The sequence below is a fragment of the Vigna angularis genome, chromosome 3 (genome assembly GCF_016808095.1).
Source record: "Vigna angularis cultivar LongXiaoDou No.4 chromosome 3, ASM1680809v1, whole genome shotgun sequence".
NCBI lineage: Eukaryota > Viridiplantae > Streptophyta > Magnoliopsida > Fabales > Fabaceae > Vigna > Vigna angularis.
In genome coordinates this window covers 19,613,982-19,621,034 of record NC_068972.1, presented here as the reverse complement: position 1 = coordinate 19,621,034, position 7,053 = coordinate 19,613,982, and the positions used below count along the sequence as shown (strand labels likewise).

Genomic DNA, 7,053 nt, shown 5'->3' with positions numbered 1-7,053 from the left:
ACCACACTCTCCTGAATGTCATAACCATAATTCATCAACTCATAACTATTGAAACATTAATTAGCATGTACTGAGACTAAACCAACAAGCAATTTCCATTTAAAATTCCATCAACCAGGTGCAAGTACATATATTACTCATGACAATTCATTCTGATTTATTCTGCTAGTCATGACCAGGTTAATTAGTACTTGAATCACAAAAATCAACATTATATAAGCATTTAGTTATCTCCTCCACATTGTAACATCATGTTGAAACTAAGAAAGAAAACGCATTACAAAAATTCTTAGAGTTATAACATTATACTCCCTGTCAACAAAATTTAAACATTACACTGATTATACAAAATGTATATCTCAGCTAAGGTAAAGTACTCTGAAGAAAAGAATGCCAGTTAACGCATATACATCATACCAAACATAAACATTCACTCATATTTGATTCTGTGACATCCCAAAAATACAGCATAACACCATAAAATCAGAAAATCACATTTAATAATATTTCAATACAGTTTTCCAACTAAAAACAAAATAAAACCCGAACGAACGCTCAAGGACGAACGTCCTTGAGTACAAATCCAACATAACGGACGAATGTGCAAAAGTCGCACGCCACACATAAGAGTTTTACAAATTTAAGATAAACGTACAAGAAACCTGACCGAACGGTTTACACAGGATAATTACTGAACGGTCGAATTAACTCAAAAGAAAACAAGAGATGGTCGAACGACCACTCAATTCAACTAAATACAATACTGGCCGAGCGATCTCACTGCTCGATCTTTACTTCAACATCAACCAGGCTCTCTTCATTCAATGCTTCTTCCAAACGCTCATCTCCCTCTGCTCACACCCACACGGATGATCATTGCAATGACAAGACGGACGTACAAGTACAATGGGCAACACAAGGAAAACGAAAGGGTAAGCTTACGTAATTTAACTCATGCATCAACATATAATTTCTAGCAAACAGTTCATTTCACACATACATATCAACGTACGCATTCATCATACATCACATAATTTAACGCATGTACAAAATAAAACTCAACACGACTGACTGTCCGGACTGTATGAAATCTGCGTAGTTACAGGCGTTCACGCACCCGGGTGGTGTGGTAACTGGCATCCTCATCAGCTGCCACCCGAGGTTAGTCCGTTCTTACGTCGCCCACGTTAACTTATGGACTAAGGACCTCCTGCCGTTCCCACGCATGACGTGCGTCCTCTACTTGAGAACGAGCACTCACGGAACATCAGGATGAACAGCCAGCATTAACTATCCACAGTCATACTTTACAACTTTCAACATTCAACCATGAGTCGTTCCTGCCTGGAACGCTCGTTCAATATTCATAACTTTCATATCATCTCAAATACTGTTCATCATTCATTATTCATCAATCCATAATCATTTTCATCATTCATAACAAAATCACCAAAAGCCGAACGTTCTGTCCCCAAAGATCGAGGACGAACGTTGTAAGTGAGACCAAAAGGACGTTCGTTTGAATCAAAGACCGAACGCTAAAAGCGAGACCAAAAGACGCTCGTTCGGAACGAAGACCGAACGCTAAAATCTGCAGAAAATTCCAATAGTACTGTTCATTGGACGAACGCTATTTAGTGGGAGAAGAGAACGAGCGCTCAAAACGATACCGAGTACTATTCGGACGAACGCTCAATTCAAAGAAGAGCACTATTAGGCCGAGCGCTCAGTTGGAGACCGAGCACTATTTATAACGAACGCTCAGTTGGAGACCGAACGACACTTTGAGCGTACGTTCAGTGTAAGACCGAACGCCTTCCAGTACAATCGTCCGGTGTAAGACCGAACGCTATTCTGGGCGAACGTCTGGTGTAAGACTGAACGTCCAGTAACTCAGATTGATAAGTCTTGAAAATAAACTAAGAGAAGTTTGGAGAAGTAATACGAACGAAAATATGCACTGCTACGTATATATATACAAGTACAAAAAGAGGGAAGTTTATCAGACGTACAACATTTCTACAGTGCCAAACCGAACGCTCAAACAGAGCATTCTAGGGTGAGGACGCTCGTCCTCAACCAGGGAATTTATCATGTTGACCAACAAACACCGAACGGTCAGAGACCGTCTCAGTAACGAACGTAAAATATCATGGGAATTACAAAGAGAAGATCAAAACAGTGCTTGGCCGAACGCTCAAGCATGGCAATTTAGGACGAGGACGTTCGTCCTCAAACAGGGATTTATTAAAATGATAGGATCAACATTTCAAACCTTTTATTAGGGGAAAACCGAACGGTAAATGACTGTTCAGTACGAACGTACATGTTCATAAAGTCCTCTTACAATTCATTTTTCATTTCCAGTTCCTTTCTCATAGTTCCACTCGTTCACATAAAGAAAATCTCATTTTTCAAACGATTCATATCATGTACTTTCATATATTTCATTTCATCCAAGTAACGAACGTTCATGCATCCAAATCAACATATAATATTCTCATACTTTCAAAATAACGAACGTTCATGCAAATCAGTCATGGCAACATCATACAGTGAAATAACGAACGTTCATACCATCATTTCATCATTCATCATGCATCTATACAGTAAAATAACGAACGTTCACACCCACACATACAACAAAACAGTTAAATTAAGTAAGCTTCCCTTACCCGGAAATGACGAACGTTCACAGATTCTCTACTCAAATTCCAATAACAAGCGCTCGTTAATCCACTGTTCAGACGAACCCCAATAATGAAAAATCAGAACCGCTCTACTCTAAGAAATACGAACGTACAACTCAAACACAGCTAAGGACGAACGTCAGAGAGGAAGGAAGAACCTACCAGCTTCACCAGTCGAACGTTCTCTCTGGAACTCCTACGCCGAGCGTCCTTCAATCTTGCCGGAGTGTGGAACGGAGGAGGTTTGAGTGGTGGTTCCTTAGAGAGAGAAAGAGGTTCAGGTGTAGAGAGAAGGAGGAGAGAATTTGTGTTTCCGAAATGAAGGAAAGAGGGGTGCGTGCAGAGGGTGAAGAGTATTTCAGAAATTCTCAGATTTGCTTTCCACCCTGCCAGCGCACTTCCGCACCCACCAGCGCACTCCACTATGCCTCAGTAGCCTACAACGGACGGTCGTCCACTCCCGAGCGAACACCTGGACTCCACCACGCCGAACGCACGTTCCCACTGCGCTCTGATCAGCTTGGCGTGCGACAGCTGGCATCTGTCAGTGGATGCCAGGCGCTGCTGTCGCCCATGTGCGGGCTGAGGTGGCTCGCCCTGCGCCTGCCACGTGGACTCCACTGTGCACGTTTTTCTGAAGCGTGACAGATTCCAAGCTCTAAACACAATCCCAAACATTCATGATACATCGGTAAATAAAACATCCATAAACATCCAGACTTACATTTTCTCTTATCCTCCTTTATACACCTGTTTATATCTCCAGTTCTCCTTCCAAGCTTAATTCACACCATGACATATTTCCTACTTTAAATTTATCCTCTAACAGTATCCAATCCTCCAAACATTGATATAACTACATTTAAACTTCCAGACATTTACACACTAAACAAAAAATACATATCCGCCAAAATTACTAAATTCTTATTTTGTAACCTCAAAAATTAGAACTCAATATATATATATATATATATATATATATATACCCCTTACTTCCATTTATCCGAAAGGTGTATATATATTCAGTACTTCTACAAGACATCCCACAGAAAGAAATTACAAAGCAAGACAAACATAAAATCTCATAATTCAAACAACCATTGCAGACCAAGATAGTTTATCATACCTCGTTCGATTTCCCCTTTTTCGGCAACCCTAGATTCGAATTTCATGTATATTGTTATCCCGTTCCAGCGTTCATTTTCTGATTCCCAATAACTCATTCTCTCGGTGTCTCTCATTCACCGATCTCGCTCATCACAGACTGAGCATTTGGTGCTCTCCCCTGCACAATTCTCTCTTTCACGTCCTTTCCCTTAGTTTTAAGGTTTTGGAAGAAACACCCAATATAATGCAAAGAAAAAGAAGAGCAAATAAAAAAACACCGAGAGAAAGAAATAAAAGCCCATGAAATACAAAAATTAAAAAAGAAAACCAGTTTTGTACTCAGGATTCGAAATGAAGGCACACAAGCCTCACACAAACCATTACATCACCCTTTCCACTGAACCAAGCTTAGTTTGCTAATTAAGTAACCTCTTAATATCTATCTAACTTATTGCTTTTCGCTTATTTCTTCTCCTTATTATTTTTATTTTAATTATAACTTGATTCAATTAAGTTCGATATGGCATAAAACATAACTGTTTCGACGGTGTTCGGGCGGACCCTGTAAAAACACACGAGCTTACTGTTGATGGCGGACGGGCGGACGGCGAAGATGAACGAGCGGACGACTGATGGCGAACGCTGGAGCCGGGCGGATGAGCGATCACGAACGTCGGAAACGGGCGGACACTTTCAGCTGGATCCCACGAACCGAAGCAAGCTTCACTGGCGGGCGGCATCAAGATGGACGATTGCTCTGTGCTCCAAACCGGGCGGGCGTCCTCCAATCCGGACGCTCGCTCTCTGCACCAAGCTGGACGGGCGTCCTCCCCTCCTGGCGGATGATCCTTTGCTTTCAGCTCCAAGCTGGGCGGGCGTCCTCCTCCTTGGCGCTGCTCCACCCTCCCAGTTGGGGAGGGGGCCGGGTACCTGCTAAAGGCACTCCGACGCTCAAGTCAGTAATATGACAGAGCGATTGTGATGCGTGTATGCATCGTTATCAAGTTGGTCAGAGTTCATACCTGAGACCTTTATTTATAGTGAGTTGTAATGGGCTTTTACCTTTTGGGGGTCTGGGAACGGCCCAATAATACCTTAATCTTCATTAAGGACTTAATGTGTCATTTAGCGTTTAACCGTGTAATCAGCGAAGTGCGTCGGTTGGGAATGATGGACGGTCCGGGATGTTACCCTAGGTGGGCGTCCAGCTCTTGGGCGGACGTCCGATCCTTGGGCGGACGTCCAGCTCTTGGGCGGACGTCCAGCTCTTGGGCGGACGTCCATCTCTTGGGCGGACGTCCAGCTCTTGGGCGGACGTCCGGTCCTCGGGCGGACGTCCGGTCCTCGGGCGAACGTCCTACTCTTGGGCGGACGTTCCACATTGGGCGGACGCCCCACATTGGGCGGACTTACCACATTGGGCGGACGCTTCACACTGGGCGGACGCTCCACATTGGCGGACGCTTCACACTGGCGGACGCTCCACACTGGGCGGACATGCCAACCTTGGGCGGACGTTCAGCTCATGGGCGGACCTCCTACTTCTTGGGCGAACGTCCAGCTCTTGGGCGGACGTTCCTCATTGGGCGGACGCTCCACACTGGGCGGACGCTCCACATTGGCGGACGCTCCAGCTCTTGGGCGGACGTCCATCTCTTGGGCGGACGTCCAGCTCTTGGGCGGATGTCCGGTCCTCGGGCGAACGTCCTACTCTTGGGCGGACGTTCCACATTGGGCGGACGCCCCACATTGGGCGGACTTACCACATTGGGCGGACGCTTCACACTGGGCGGACGCTCCACATTGGCGGACGCTTCACACTGGCGGACGCTCCACACTGGGCGGACATGCCAACCTTGGGCGGACGTTCAGCTCATGGGCGGACCTCCTACTTCTTGGGCGAACGTCCAGCTCTTGGGCGGACGTTCCTCATTGGGCGGACGCTCCACACTGGGCGGACGCTCCACATTGGCGGACGCTTCACATTGGCGGACGCTCCACATTGGGCGGACATGCCAACCTTGGGCGGACGTTCAGCTCTTGGGCGGACGTCCTACTTCTTGGGCGAACGTCCAGCTCTTGGGCGGACGTCATATCCTTGGGCGGTCGTCCGATTTCTAAGTCCGGACGGTCCTAGACTATTTGGCGGACGTCCGGATTACTGGGCGGGCGTGTCTTATGCCGGGAGGACCTATCAGTACATAAGCCCCCGAAGCCCGAGCATAAGTTTATTGTGCGAAGGGGTTGTCCGTGCCTGGATGGGCGTCATTTTGGAAAACCGCTGGATCCATGCAAACTCGGACTAATGTTTATTTGGACGTTCGGTCTTTGTTGCTTGAGACGGGTGGCCGCTCGTCATTTTGGGCGGACATTTCATTCTGGACGGACGTTCCATCTTGGACGTCCCTTTTTGAGTGATTGGACGCTCGTTCACTCTTTGGGCGGACGTGCTACTTTAGATAGACGTCCGGTTCTTTATGCGAGTCGTCCAGGGTGGGCGCTCGACTTTGGTTCTCAACAGGGGTGAACGCTCGGCCTTGTGGCGCTCGGGCGGCCTTGGTCCTGATTGCCACTTTGGGGGGCAGCCTTATTAACCGTTCGCTCGGTCTATGCTGGGAGGACTTATCAGTACATAAGCCCCCCAAGCCCGAGCGTAATTTGATTGTGCGAAGGGTTTTTTAGATGGTCCCCGAATTGTTGGGTCCATGTGGTGGTCGACTTGGCGTACCTTGGAGGACAAATGGCCGGATTGTTGATTGACGTCCCCCTACTCCAGATTAGTGTTAAATGCCAGATTCGGCTGTTACGGATGGCCGGCTGATCGCTGAATGCCAGATTTGGCTAAGTTACGGATGGCCGGCTGATCGCTGAATGCCAGATTTGGCTAAGTTACGGATGGCCGGCTGATTCCTGAATGCCAGATTCGGCTAAGTTACGGATGGCCGGCTGACTCCTGAATGCCAGATTTGGCTAAGTTACGGATGGCCGGCTGATCGCTGAATGCCAGATTTGGCTAAGTTACGGATGGCCGGCTGATTCCTGAATGCCAGATTCGGCTAAGTTACGGATGGCCGGCTGATTCCTGAATGCCAGATTCGGCTAAGTTACGGATGGCCGGCTGACTCCTGAATGCCAGATTTGGCTAAGTTACGGATGGCCGGCTGACTCCTGAATGCCAGATTTGGCTAAGTTACGGATGACCGGCTGATTCCTGAATGCCAGATTTGGCTAAGTTACGGATGGCCGGCTGATTCCT

The 7,053-nt window shown here is 46.9% G+C and overlaps 1 long non-coding RNA gene across 3 annotated transcripts; it reads right to left on the bottom strand.

The window, feature by feature from the left end:
- Positions 1 to 470: 470 nt before the first annotated feature.
- On the bottom strand, positions 471 to 4,114 carry LOC128195921 (uncharacterized). 3 transcript variants are annotated; one of them, XR_008247831.1, is made up of 4 exons: positions 3,817 to 4,114; positions 2,853 to 3,348; positions 2,676 to 2,739; positions 471 to 851 (listed from the first exon to the last, which is right to left on the bottom strand). It is a non-coding gene; the product is annotated as an uncharacterized LOC128195921 (long non-coding RNA). The 3 variants fall into 3 exon arrangements; XR_008247832.1 differs by having other exon boundaries at positions 2,853 to 3,324; XR_008247830.1 differs by lacking the exons at positions 2,676 to 2,739; positions 2,853 to 3,348.
- Between the last annotated feature and the right edge of the window lie 2,939 nt (positions 4,115 to 7,053).